This window comes from Falco rusticolus, chromosome 6, assembly GCF_015220075.1.
Source record: "Falco rusticolus isolate bFalRus1 chromosome 6, bFalRus1.pri, whole genome shotgun sequence".
NCBI classification, from domain to species: Eukaryota; Metazoa; Chordata; class Aves; order Falconiformes; family Falconidae; genus Falco; species Falco rusticolus.
In genome coordinates, this window is record NC_051192.1 from 40654439 (window position 1) to 40669912 (window position 15474).

A 15474-nucleotide genomic window follows, 5' to 3' on the forward strand; every position below is an offset into this window, starting at 1 on the left:
CTGTCAGATACTCCATCTTCAGTTTCGCTTCTTGTGTAAGCTAGAAATCTAGTAAATCGGTTCGTCGTTTGTTACTTTAAAAGCTTTTGGTATTACTGAATGTTTCTGCAGTTCTTTATACTTTCACCTCTCTGAAGAGAAAGTTCCTTATTAGGGAATCATGGAATCATTTAGGTTAGAAAAGACCTTTAAGATCTTCAAGTCCAACCATAAACCTGACAGTGCCAGGCCCACTATTAAACCATGTCCCTAAGTACCACATCTACACATCTTTTAAATACCTCCAGGGATGATGACATACTTCAGGGTTCTTACAAAAGTCTTTGAAAAGTGTCTTGCAGAGCAAGTCATTGTTGAAATGTTGAAATATTGAAATAGCTTTGAATAGTATTGAATAGTATTCAAATAGTACTGATATATTGAAACAGTGGAGATTTTTTTCAAATGTGCAGTAATTTACCAGTATTGGAGGTACTCTTTCAAAATTTTTGAGTTATTCCAGGTGGAATTTCTAATTATGTCGTTTGTAATGAAGGTTCAGCTACACAGACTAAAGTATGATCACATACCAGAATGTGATTGTAATTGTAGTGTTTGATGCTATGTAATACTTATCTAAGATAAATTAACAACAGGGGAACTTACTGTCTGAAGTACAATTGGGGGAGAGGGGGGTCGCAGATACATGTGTCTGTGCATTTATGATATAATGCATGTAAATTCAATGGTGGGCTATAAGAATGCTTTCAAAAAGACATAATTAGTACTTTGTTTACAAGTATTGGGAAAATGTCAAGTACAAATATATAGATACTGCTAACAATTGTTCTTAATGCTAAACTTTGCCAAAATTTAACTTTTAATTGTGCAGTATTCCACATGAATGTTCTTTGATTTTCTCCTTTTTCATGTCAACAGTAAAGTAGGAGCCTGGTACAAAAAGAATGAGAACACAAATTTAGAGGAAGTTAGATTTACAAAAGATCAAAGGAAGTTTCTGTTACTATAAAGTCTTTGTGGTACTGTTCTCACTGAGATTGGAAAGTGCCCTTGCTTATAAAGTTTAATTTTTGCTTTCTTTTAAAATGTCTTGTGTTGTGCAGCTTACAAAATTAGAGCCTGAGCCTGGATATTTGGATTAGGAAAACCTAAAAGTTTGATGCTGTTTCTGAACCACCAGTGCACCCTGATACTGACAGCAACTGTCCTTCACAGTCACCTGAGAGTACCTGTTTTTCAGTGTTGGAATTTTAACCAAGTTTGTTGGGAAAAGGAACAATGCTTTTTTCTTATTGCGTAGCCGCCTTTCAGTGCACAGCTGTAGTAACAAGAGAACTGGAGAAAACATGAATTTGCATTAGATATTTCACTGTCGGCAAGAAAAGGATATTTTTGCCAGCAGAGCTCTCTTTGGCTTACAAGAGTGCTGGAACAGTCTCACAGAGATTGTTCTGAATGTAGTGCCCTAAATGATCTCAGAATAGGAACTTTGTAAATAAGAGCATCAAAAACAAACTTGAAAGAGAATGGAGACATACACCAGGGGAGAACAAGAAATCACACAGAATGGGAGGGAGCATATAAATGATTGCAGAAGAAAATAGAATAAATACTTCCAATCCCACGTGGGATGGGAGCAGGGTAGTGCCTGAAATGAAGTTAAGAGTTATTGACAGATTTCTTTAGAACCTTGAAAGAGATGAGAAAAAAGCTTGAGCTTAAGGCAAAAGATTACAGGAAGATAGGAGAGATGGGGAGGAGCACTAGAATGACAAAAGGAACCCCACTTTTTTTTACCACAAACTGGGAAAAAATGTGAGTTACAGCACAGGAGAAAGTTAACCTAGTTGAGGAAATGATGGCAGAGACTAAATCTAGCTTGAAAAGGGAAGAGAAAAAAACCAAGTAGACAGCATTCTGGAAATGGAGAGTAGCAGATGTTCTCATCCTAGGAACTTTTGCACTCACTAAATATGTCATATTTATTAAATATTTAACATTGTTTTTATTTGGCCTTTTTGGAAAGCTTAGGAGACTGCATAAATAACTGCATGATATCTGCAGAGAAGTACAGAGATCCATGTTTGTCCTTCAGGTGCTGTTTCCTGATGTTGTGCTTTCCTTCCTGTTCTGATTTGCATCCCATTTTTGACTGTATTTATTCTGTGGTGTTCCCATAGGTAGGGGGGAGGTTGTAGTCATTAAATGAATGTTGAATGTTGCTAAGTGTGAGTGATAGACCATGTGTTTAGACATTCTCAGGTAACTTGGGAAGAATACCAGGTCTGGGGTTTACCTGGTATGTACTGTGGAGAAAAATGTAGCGATTGTACTTCTCTCCTGAGTTTCAGAGGCTCTTTGGCAGCAGAATGTCTGCAATATTTAAAGAAGGATAAGTGGAAATTAACTCTACTCAGAGCCATATTCCCAATCAGAGCCCAACAAACTGATCTCTAGGAGTCTGGAAACCTCCAGCTGAGCAGGTGGTGAAACTGCCAACTTTTCCTTGCCTCAATTAACCCATCTGTGAAATGGGTTCCTTTAGTACTTCTACATGTAGTCAGGATTTTTGTAATCCTGACAAGTAATTACAAGACAAGAGTTGATTGTGGTAACAAGTTCCCAAATCAATAGTTTTTAGGAGAGGCAGAGGAGACATTAATATGTAGTGACATGATTTATAGTGAGAATGGAAGAAATGGGAAAAAAAATGATAGGATAATTTAGGAAGGAATGGGCAGGAATGAGGAGGAGATACAGAGACAGTGTAGTTGTAAGTCATGGCCAGCAACTTGTATAGTAATACCTAACACAAATCTTAAAATGTTGAATTTGTCAGAGAACCAACATAACCATTTTATAACACTGAAATAAGTACAAATTCAGTACCGAGAACTTTTAATGGATCTGTAAGTTCGGTTGATATTTTGCAGCAGAACAGCAGCAAATAAAGCAATTGCATTAAGAAAAGTTGTGATCAACTTCAGACCTGTTAGTTTAACCACAAGATTAAGGAAAAGCTTACTTCAGATTGTGAAAAAAAGACGAAGTTCAAGCATGGATATGATAGCATGTAGTATGTGTTCTCCTAGCCCTTTTGTTCTGCCCCTCACCCTGGGTGGTTTGGGGCACTTTTAGAAGATGAGTGTAATTTACTTAAAATGAAGTAATGCTTGACATAAGGCTCTAAAATTGCTTAGGTGGAAATAGATTAACATGAGAATTGAAAGATGAAGTAAAGCTGGTGGAAAAAGACTGCTGTAAATTCTGAATTATTTTCAGGATGGAAATTGAGAGACATCAGCCTAGGGACACATCCTGTTTTATCTATCAGTGCCTTAGGCTGAGGTCACCATCTAAACCACGTGTAATTTGTGAATGAGATGAAGTTGGGAGGTACTGAAGTACTGCAGACAACTGGGAAAAATCCTCTGACTTTGACTGAAAGACTAGAATAGAGTGAAACTGAAAGCACAAAATACAAAATCACTCACTTGGGTTCTAACAAGAATATTTTTTTTAATAGAAGTTGGGATATGGAAAGCTGAAGTAATTCTCATCGGCCTCACCTATTTCAGCAGTGTAATGTGAATTCAGGATACATTGGATGAGACTGTTTCAGTGCAGAGTTAAGTAGACTGTCACAATACAACAATAACAATTCATTGTTGAAAAGTTGTTTACTAGGTAGAGATGCAAAGAAGGGCTACTGAGCTGATGAAAATCTTATCTATAGAAAAAGAGATTAGTTACAGAATGGCTGACTTAAGGCATTAGGGACAAAGTGTTAATTTATTTTAAGACATCCTGATAAATTTGTGGATTGGATTGCAAGATTGAAGCGGTAATAAACTTAAAATTTCGGTTTGTCAGTCAGTGAGGTTTTGGGAAGGATTTTTCTGGCTTCTGCTCAACCTTGAGTAATGGTCCATCTCCTGAAATACCTGGAAACGTTACTGTAAAAGAAAGGTATTGCAGAACCTGAGACACTGTGATGACCTGATTTCTCTCAGTGTCTTCCAGTGACACATTTTGTCTTTATTAGGTCTAATGTTTGTTATGACGCATTGTAAGCAATTTTTGAGTAATGGTGAGTGTGGAGCAGAATGAAGAGATTTTTATGCATTGTATGAATTCAATACCTAGTATATGTTTGCTTGTGACCGTGGAAGAATATCCATGGTCTGCATGTTTCTGAATGCAGACTTTTAAACTTGCAATATGAAAAGCTTATCAGAGATTTAGATACATAGCATATTGTGTCTAGATGTGGCACTGCTCGAAATAGAAGCCATGTCTCTTGGTGTGAATACAGCTTTGCAGATCTAGCCCATACTGAAATCCCTGTAAGCTCTTGTAAAAAACCAACAAATATTTCTTTTGTGCTGAAGGTGATCAAGTGTATCAGCACAGTCTTGGGAAAAATACTTTTTTCAGTGTATATACTAAATATGTATTTGTAAAACAGGCGTGCAAGTACTTATGACTGCTGCACTTCAGTGCTGCAGCCCTTTGATAATAGAAGCTTTACACACATCTGGCCTTTATCCTACACTTACTTGCCCGAGTAACTTCACCCATGTGAATGGTCCTATTGAGGCAATGAAGAGTACTCATGTGCATAAGTGTTTGCTGGGGTCGGGGAGAAAGGTTTGCTTTTTGTTCAGTAAAATATAGCTAGAACAATGCCAGTGGCTTTAAGAGATCTAAGTGTGGTATGCTGCTAGTTCTCCAGTGTGGAGGTTCTAATCTCATAATCTTTATACTGACAGATTTTGAGATGGAAGTGTTGACTTTTTTCCATTTATGTTTTCTGTTGGGAAATGTTGAGGGTTTATTTGTACTTTATACAAAATAATAATGATAAATCCTATTGGACCTAGTTGCACTAGACATGCAGAAAAGGACGGTACTCCTTTGAAGGCTCTGTCAATATATTTTATGGTACAGATATATCTAAACACAGCTCCTATTAGCTAAGAAATTGTTATTCTCGGGAATACACCTGCAGGAACGCGTACAGACCCTGCTGTGTATACTTAGTTGGCTGTGAAAGAGGGCAACTTCTACTCTTGTTCACCCTCAACCACCTTCCTAAATCAGAACATGCAGCTCTTGAAGAAAGCATTGTGAACCCTATTGAAGATTTCTTCCCCTTACCACACAACTTTAGATGATGTATTGCTCCCACAGACTCTTTGGAGTACTTAGCACGTCCCTGCTGAAGCTCAAGTGAGATACAAACAGTGGAAAATGTGAAAGCTTCTTTGTGCAGTCCTTTTTCATGGTAATGGTGTGATGTTTGTTGATACTGTTCAGTCAGCTTTCTGTGAAGTAGTAACCTGTTCGTAAATGTTTCTGCCTGTATATATGTCAGGTTTACGGAACTATATGTATTTGGTCAAACCACTAAGCTCTTTGAACCTAAGAACGTTGGAGTATCCTAAACACCCTGCTACTGCATTTCTAGCACCTGCAATTTCTTCAGTTTCTGACATTGGAAATGCCTATCAAGATTGCTGTCTACGGAAATCGAAGTCTCTAATTCCACAACTTCTTCTGGCACAGTTCATCTTTTCAGAGATATCTTTCCTCCTTTGATTGCTTTGATGAGTCTTTCCAGTCATTGTACACACAGATGCTGCCACAGACATCTGTGCACTGCACAAATCTTCAGGACAAGCCTCAGAACAGCCCACTTTTTTTTTTTACTTTTTTTTTCCCCCCTTGGTTCACACAGCTCCCATCTTAGAAATTAATCTTTATTTTTAATCTACAAGCATTCATCTCTTAGTGGCTAGTGTTCTGTTAGTCTCCTGTCAAGAAATCTCTTGGTCTTCAGTCAACTTCCTTGTCTTTTTAGTCCTCAGCTGTGGAAAATTTAAGGACTCGAGCTCCCAAGAGAAAACATCTGTTTGTGCCTCCCAGCTTAAAAGGTCTTTCCCATTCAAGCCTTTAGAAAAGGGAAATGCAAAACACAGGGTGGGAACCGTGAGTTTTCCAGACACAATGTTTTTAGAGGCTGAAGAGGGTTTCTCTTTGTAGGGCACTAGAAAGACCTGAGAGTATCAGACATTTTCCTGAAACTTTTAGTCTATAAGAATTTAAATCAAAGTAGGTTCCTGAGATTTTGGAAGCAACTGGCAGAAGTACTTTACAATGATATGTTCATTCAGTCTACATCCTGGTAGGTTTCTCCATTGTCACTCCAAAACAAAGGTCTTGCTGACTGGCATTCATTGGGTGGCTAAGTCCAAAATACTTGACATTATACTCAAATTTCTAGGAACTTTCACAAGAAGTGCAAAAGACTGCAGAAGAGGCTCTTTTTGGTCATGTGACCAAGAACAGTAGCCACCGTGTCTCCTGCAGCTTTTTAAAAGAGTGAACAAGAACTGAGTGGCTTTGGTTATAGTAGAACACTGTCAACCACTTGATAATTTGATATTATTTATCAAGTCTTCAAATATTTTCTTCTGCATTTTGGGTATGTTAGTAGCACAAAGCTATTGTCATACAGCTCCCTGCTCCCCCCCCTCCCCCCCAGGAGGATACCAGAGCACATGCATTAATGTCTGCTGTGTGTCTCTTGATTCCTGGAGAAAATTTATCCTGCAATGAGAAATCATCCTTTGAAGGAAACCATGCTTAGCACCTGTACAGTGAGGTTATCATTTGATGAGGATAGCTACTTGATTCTTTTTTGTTTCTAGGGGACCTCCCTCCACTCTACAATAATTTGCTATTTTTTTTATGCTATGCTGTCTTGCCCTCCGTCTCCCAAATCCCACACAGGCAACTCCTGCAGACTTCATATAGGAACCTCCATGATGATAATGGTACAAACTCTGATGTTACAAATCTAGCTAAGGAATTGTGTGGAGGTCTTTTTGTGGAATGCAATCCAAATTGCTGATCCTGTCTACTCTGACTGGCCTCTCTGACCTAATGTCATTTTAGATGCCGTTTATCTCCAGTGTTTGGCAGCTGGTAGCCTCAGACATGCTCAAAAGCATTAAACCATTTTTCTTTACCACATCTGAACTCTTTTTCTTTTGTTTCACTTCTAGAACTCCTCCCATGAGACTCCTATTACTTCGTTAGACTTGCTAACAGAATCTGGTGGCTCATAATCTGGCTAGGAGAAAGGGAATCTAATTTCTTGTCATCAGAAATGAATGTATCATTGGTCAGTCTTAAACCTTAAAAACATGGATAAATTTTAAGTGAAGAATATCACAGATGCCATCTTCAGTGGTTTACATTTCTCAATGAAACCAGACCTGATCAGGACCATTCAGATTAGAGTCCTCTCTGCTGTACTGGAGGGCAGTCCTCTTCGCTTTCCTGGAGTCGGTTGATGGATCAAGTACCTCAAGCAGTGAGTACAGAAGCTGAGGTACAACTGGTGGTTGTAGCTGCAGGTTTCTGAATATTTTCACCTACTGTGTTTGAAGCATTTGGTGATGGCTCCTCCTTTTACTGAAAAGCACAATGCTTCATGTGACTTAATCTTGTCTTTGTGGGTTTTTATTTGCTTGCCTTTTGGCCAAGGGCTATACTGTCTTCTGTCAAAAAATGCTTTTTCTACTAGCTATCCCTCTGGTGAAGAAAGTAGGAAAGAGTCAGTTTCTAGGGTAAAAACCTGGCATTTAACAACCTTTGAGAAGTACATTACTTTGAGGATTCCCCGTACGTTTTTTCTGAAGATGGATATCAGAGTTTCGCTTGAAGCCATTGTCTGTGCTCATCCTTAAGACTGTTCGCAGAACTGAGGCTAGGTGAATGCTGTATTGGCTTCATCTTTTTCTGTTCGTGGAAGTTCATTCAAGTTGTCTTCTTGTCTGTGTCAAGAAGCAATTGGCAGTTATGGTGCAGAAGTCCTCTCAGTAGACTGTGACAAGGTGATGTGGGAAGAAATAGAACTATAGATGACAGTGGGGCAGATGCTGCTGGAAATGTGCCATTGTGAAGCAGTGGATGCAGGTGGTAGAAAACAGAAATTCTCTGCCTGACACTATTTCTGTAGGTAATACATCTTAGAGGGAATTAGTTATAGGTAACTAATCTCTTTCATACAATTTTTTAAGACACCTTTCATCATTAAAATAACCATAGCAGGTATTGTTGATGAAGTTGCATGTGCATTAACTTTATAATTTGCATTGCAAAATATAAAATAATGGAAAATTTAGGGTGGGCATTCATATTTATCCTTCTTTCCAGCTATACTCTGAGCAGTGCCCTGGAAAGGGACTTTATTTGGAAAGCATATCTCACACAAACATTTCCACACGGAAGTGGATGGAAGAAAGGAGAAATTAATGCATATTCTAAAATGAAACATATTGAAAATTGCACAGTCTACATCTTTATTGCAGTGGGGGTTTGGGGGGACATGTATGCTAACTTCTTTCGATAGTGTAAGCTTCTATTTTTATTCTATGTGAGCATCATCATAAGATGAATATGTGCTTCGTTCTTTTCGGTGCAAAAGAAATTACAGTTTTTAATGTAATTAATATTTGTCTCTGGCAAGATATAATTGAAACCAGAGGTTTTATGTATTTGAGATCTCAAAATAGTAAAATGGAAGAGAGGGTAGAAGTGGTGGAGAAAACTTCCCCAGCAAAATTCACTCATCCTTCAAGTATTTTTCTTAGTGGATTATACCATAGATTCATTGGATTGTGCAGAATGAGAAAGATTAGCACATTTTTTATCCAGAGTTTTTAATAAAAGTGCTCACCTAACTACTATTGTATTAAAATTGTATTTTATACCAGATAGAGGCACAGTAAAATGTTTGGGAAGTGTTGGTGTAAATTTATATTTTGCCTCAGATATTTTAACATATTCCACATTTGGGAAGGGTGACTTGAAAAGATAGCATACCACATCCATTTTTATCTGATACTTCTTTAAATGCTACACTTGCAACCAAGTGAAGGTTCATAACTTGCATTGGAACATTTGCAAACAAGCCACAATGCTTCATGAGCACACTGAACACTGGAATCTGTTGCAAGTGTTCAACTGTTGAATATAGAGGGTTTTTTCAGTGAATCCCTTTCCTGGCGCCACAAATTTTGATCAGTATCATCAGAATAGGCAGGGAGAGAAGAAAATGGCCTATTGGATTCTACATGAGAGAAATCTAATAAAATTCAACCTATGAATGCTGGTCTCCAGCTTAGTAATGTCTATCATATCTAATTTAGAGTCTAGATGTCAAGTTTTCTGCTTATGGGAGCAGGAATCTAGAGATCTTTCACTAAAATGATGGAATTAACACTTTCCTGGGAACAAAATCAGCTTTCATTACCTATGTGGAATTCTCTGCAAGGAAGATCATGCAATAGGAATATTTATGTGCATTCTGTTCATCTCTCTCTGACTGCTTTCAATTACTGTTTCATGTTTGCAGCCGGCTTGTTGGTTTCTGAAGTTGCTGTGAGTCAACGAACAAATCACAAACTATTTAAAAGAAACCCAATTCCACCCCTTGCAATGTAGCAACAGTAATGGCAGGTACTTTAGACTTGTCAGTTATTAACATTACATTGTAAAAATTATGTGAGTTCTGGTGAGTGGGTTGCTTTGTTCCCTTGAGATTGAGTACGCTTACACATACAGTATTTTTCTTGAGCATGTTATACAAGACAAACAGTTTGTAAACTGGAAGCAGAAAATGACATTTATTATTTTTTTTACATAGCCTTATTCTACATTGGCAAATACTGTTTTTTTAAATTGTTCTTTCTGTTATAATTGTGAGTATATTATTTCTTAAGAGGATACATCTTTGTTTATTTTCTCTAATTACAGTTTTGGATGTGAAACTTGACTGGCTTTGCCAAAATTACGGTCCAGTGAACCAAGACTAGTTTAGGGGGAAAAGGGCACAAGTCAGTGTTTTGCAGAGCAGACTCCATTTTGATCAATTTTTACTTTGTCCTTTGGAAGATTCTTGAATAACAAAACCTCAGAGTACAAACCTAGATGAACCAAGGAGTGAGAGTTCAATGTAGGCTGCTGTGTCAGTGTCCCTGAGCTTCACGTAACTCCAGCTGTCATTACCCTGCATAACTGCTGCCAGTCTTCTGTACAGAGGATTTATCTGTTCAACCGGTGTGCTGGTTTTTTCGCTTTAGTTCTGACTAATTTCTTTCAAATAGGAGTGCCATTTTGAAAACAAAATAAGATTTAAGTATGTATTAATTTTGTCTTGGAAGCTGCTGTGATGGGTATCCAAGAGCAGTACTTCTGACCACAGGACAACGTATTACAAAAGGAACAGAATGCTAGTATGCCAGAGCTCGTCAAAGAACCCATCTTCTTTGAAAAATGGAAGTGTATTAATGTGTTGAAGTATACCCATTGTCAATTAGACTACAAAGGAATAAGCATTTCTTTCCAGACTAATTAGACCTCCTACTCTTGAAGTCAACCTATCTGAAGTCTACAATTATTGTGTACTGCTCCTTTGGCAAAACTAGGAGCCATGCAGAGAAGAGGATCAGACAGAGCTTTGACTTTCCTACCTTCCTAACGGATCTGAACTTCTAAAGGAAGGGCTGTGCATTCTTATATTTAACTTTGATTACTTACTTTATGAAGAATCCCTACACATGGGACTTCTACCAAAGCACATACAAATAAAAAATAAAAAAATCTAGCCTTTACTTTGATTCAGTGATGATTTCTGTTACGATGTTTAGAGTTTTAATTTTTATTTTATTTTTCTAGGAAATAAAGACTTGTGAGTCTCATTCAACTAGTGGCCCTTTGTCTATTAAGCGTGTTTTCTGTTTTCTATTGCACAAGCTCAATAAAACTGATCAATTTTAAGAAAAGTTGCTACTGAGGGGAAACAAAATCATAAAAGTTTAACAAGTGCTACTTACTGCACCTGATATGATTTATCAATAATAAAATGTATTAATGATAAATTTCTAATATATTTTATTGTCTCACCAAAGGAACTTGCCTCTGGTGTACAAAAAATTAAATTAATCTGTCTCCAGAAAAGAGGGAATGCACTGTGGCTGTTCCTCGGTCATCCATAGGAAGGTATGTGTTGGAGGGGTTCTGACTTCCCCAACAGATCTCTGGTTTTCTGCAAAGGTAGCTGGCAGTTAAAGTAAAATCTATTCATAAATTTTTAAACAACAATCCTGAAATGCACGAGAATGTCATCTTACATCATAGTCCTGCACAAGTGTATGGAGAAAAAAATTCAACGAAGTAAATGAGAACTTGATCCTTGGAGTATTTCTCTGTAGATAACTTGAAGTAGATGAATGGCTCTGTGCACACACACACATTTCCTTGTTTAATATCTAATATAATAGCCCTATCATTTATGAAAAATTATTAGCTGAGTACCTGTCACGTGAGTTTAAATCCTGTTTCCTTGCTGCTTATCAGAAAGCTAGAGGTGATACGCCATTTCTGGTGCTTTGTTCCCACTGGAGACAGAAGTGCTATAGCTGTGGCAAATGTAAACCTGGCAGACACTGGAGACAAGGAGGGGGAAGGAAGTGTTTTAAGTGCTTAAAGTTGGGTAGTGTAAATACCATTTTCCCACTCCCCATGCCGTTGAACTCCCGAATATTTAGATCAACTGATAAAGCCAAAATCTTTGTTTCCATGCGCAAAGCAAGGACGTATTTTTGAAGTGCGTTTAACATCAAGCAAGGAGCATTATTGCAGTAAAAGTAACCATGTCTTAAGTTATCTGAAATACTGCTAACAGCAAAATAGTGGCAGCTTGGATTTCAGTGTTGCTGGTTATCCCTCCTGGCCAGAGGCCATGGGTGCTAGCACAGTAACTGAAGCCTGTGTCAGGGTGCTTCACTGCCATCAGTACTGTGCATGGTTGTGACAAGTGGTTTATTGTGCTTTCTGGACCTGTGTTTGTTAAAAAATTGGCCTCTGTATGTTACTGTTTAAGTAGTCAGATTATGCTTAAACAACTAAATTAGAATGTTAAACAGGTTCCTCTCAACAGTGAAGTAGCAGTGTCCTCGATTACTCCTTTGTCTGTCAAATTAAATATTTTGGTGATGCCCTTTATTGGGAAGAGCTTCCTTTAGGAATATTATTTCTAAAGCATTAAATCTGCATTTTCTACTGGAGCAGAAACATTAGTCATCAATTGTGCTATATTTTTTCCCTCAGATCAAAATGCCTTTGAGGACCTTTTTACTGCTATACAACAATTGTTCAATTTTTAAACTGATGTGTACTGAAAGACCTTTTCAGCCATACCAAATCAAATTTCATTTGCCCAAATGTTTTCTGTTTTTCAAAGGGTGAATGCTACTAACCAATCAGATACAGAGAAGTATTTGGCATCAGCTACACTTCTAGTATATCCCTTTAACAGAAACTGAAAAAGTGTTTCCTTTTTGTATTTAGGTACTTTTAAAGTAAAGTTTTCACATGAATTGCCTACATTCAGGTAAGGTACTTTTTTAAAAAAACATGTCTTGGCAGAAGAAGAGACTTTATGAGCTTTCATACTTCAATACCAATGCAAAACATATGCTAAAGCAGTAATTATAATACATGTGATTTCCTTATCATATAGATACACTACAGCTAAATGCAATTTTCAAACACAATGCAGTTGAAATTCCATACAAATTCACTGAAGCCAGGTGAGCCCCTGTAGCAAAATTCATGCAACATAATCTCATGACAAGCTGCAGTATGTTCTCCTCCATGACTTCTAGTTTGCATCTCTATATACAAGTAGAAAAGGTTATCCACCAAAGCTAACTTTGTCCTAGGGAGGTAAACTTTCCTGAAATACATTTCTAATCTTCAGTTTCAGGTAATAAATTTGCTGCTAGCAGTTAAGCTTGATTCAGGAAACTGCTGAAGCTGTATCCAGTCTGCAGGAGGTACCCGAATACCTGTTAGAGAACATTGTTGATTCTAGTGCAAAAAATTATTCTTTTTAAGTGAGAAAGGATAAATTGTAGTTATAATTTTACTGTTACCTGAAGAAGTGAGGAAGATGGAAGATTTTACGAAAAAAAAAAAAAAAGAACCACCTACATCTCTGCTAGGTGTAGTTTTCAGCTGTACAGATGTGCATGTGCTTTGGTTTCCAGTGGAGCCTGAATTTCTTAGTTGCACAGCGTTGCACTGTTGGCCTTTATTTCCTGTCCTTTGAACAAAAGTTGAGTTTAACTGCTTTATCTGGACTGCAGCCTCCTTTTTATAACTAGTGTATTAGTATTATAATTACTAGTTCTAGAGAAGATAAATAGCATGTTTATGAGGAAACTAAAAAGTAAACAAATGATTTCATTAATGGCAGTGCTCTGACACAAAAGATTTGTAAACAATAACTGAAAATAGTAGATTAGGCATGAAAAATAAGTCCGTCCTTAAAAGTGACTCTGTGCTGCTCCTTAAATCTCTTCCTATTGTGGGACTGCCTGTTTGAACTGTTTAATTAAATCTTGGTGCCGAGGGCTGTATCAATTATAACCTTGTTAATGACAGACAATAAAAAAGCTTTCTCTTTCAGTATCCTCACTTTATATGTAGTTTCCCAGACTTTAACATTGGGAGGAACAGTGCATTGCTGTTGTCCTGGCTCTGGTTTTTATTGAATAGGTGCTACATCAAACCCAGTAATTCTGTAGCTGATTTGAGTAATTTAGGTAGTATTTCTTGGTAGCTTTTGGTGACACCTTAGGGCTGGATCTGTATGATTCCTCTTTTGGCAGAACTATGTAAGGAATTACATCAATACGATGACTTTTGGGAGCGGATTTCTTTTTTGGCAGAACTATGTAAGGAGTTACATCAATACAATGCCTTTTGGGAGTATCAATATGCTTTTTTACTAGCATAGTTTAGTCTTCCCTCCAGATGGGTGTAAATTATTTCAGTATTAACGGGTCACTACTAGGGTATGATTGCACCAGTTGTCTTAATTGATGAAATGCAACAATTTCTCTGTGCAGTGAAGGCCTGTATCCTTTTTTTTTTCCCCCTTCTTTTTAGGGAGTATTCTTTACCTCTGGAATTATCCTATATTTAATATCTCTAATTTTTAAGCATATCTTAATGAATAATACTGTGTAGCATTTTTAGTTTGAAACTGCCAAATTAATGATCAGGTATAGATTGATAGTTGCATCTAGCCAAAACAAATGTATTTTACAACAAAGCAAAGAAATAAATGAAAAACAAGATGTGGACCTGCATCTTATGTATCCAGTGCAGTGCAATGAAATCAACAAAATAATTAAAGCATTGTTCTGTCCTCTATAAAATATTTTTCTAATGCAAGCCAGGCAGTACATGCCCATATGAAGTACACTGCACAAGCATTTTCAATAGTGAAAAGAACTGCAAATCACTTGCAGCTTGGCAAGGAGTTTCAGTAAACAAAAAAGGTCTAAAATAGTGTAACTAACTAGTGAGCACTACAACCACCTGCAAGGTCTTCCAAAGGAAATTCCAATTCATAAAAAGAGGTCCAGAAAAAGGAGGGACAGTGTGGGTCAAGATGATTAATGAAAAGGAGCGCTGTGTGTGCTCTGCCTGCCCCTTTCCACCTACTGTAAAAAACATGGTTATGTCTACATATGTTAATTGTCAAGTTCCATTCCCATATCTTAAGATGTACTCCACAAACTAATAAATCACATTTTAAAATATTTCTGATTGGAAAGCCTCAGCTTTGCAATTCTCATGTGCAATAGGAAAAGGAGTAGAGATGTCAGAAGGATCAACTTGGAGCAATTACAAGAAAAAAAGGCAAGGAAGCCTTCAAACATGAACAGGAGAGTGATAGCTACTTATGGAACAGGAGTTATATTTGACATAGCTTGTCTTGAAAAGTGAAATATTGTCACCTTTAAGAACTTGTTGCTTGAGTGATGAAATGCACTTTATAAATTGTTTCATATGGGTCAATAATGTCCATATATGAAAAATGGCCCATCACCTAGGGCCATTTTAGGGGAAAATTAAAACCTTAAATTCTCATTCTGAACACTGAATTGTTGGCAATTAATTTTTTCTTTTAATTTTATGAACAGAGGGGTTTTAGGGTACTTCAACCCACCAGATGCCGGCTGGAAACACAACACAGCAGGGAGGGAACAGCCTAGGAGGCTCCTGGAGTGTGTGGCAGGTCCCTTCCTGACACAGCTGGTGAGTGAGCCACGAGGGAAGGCGCCCCGCTGGGCCTGTTGTTTGTCAACAGAGAAGGACCTGTGGGTGATGTGATGGCTGGAGGCCGTCTTGGGCACAGCAAACATGAAATGATAAGAGTTTTCAATTCCTGGAGAAGTAAGGAGTGGGGTCAGCAGAACTGCTGCCTTGGCCTTCCGGAGGGCAGACTTTGGCCTGTTGAGGAGCCTGGTTGACAGAGTCCCTTGGGAGGCAGTCCTGAAGGGCCAAGGAGTCCAGGAAGGCTGGACACTATTTGAGAAGGATATC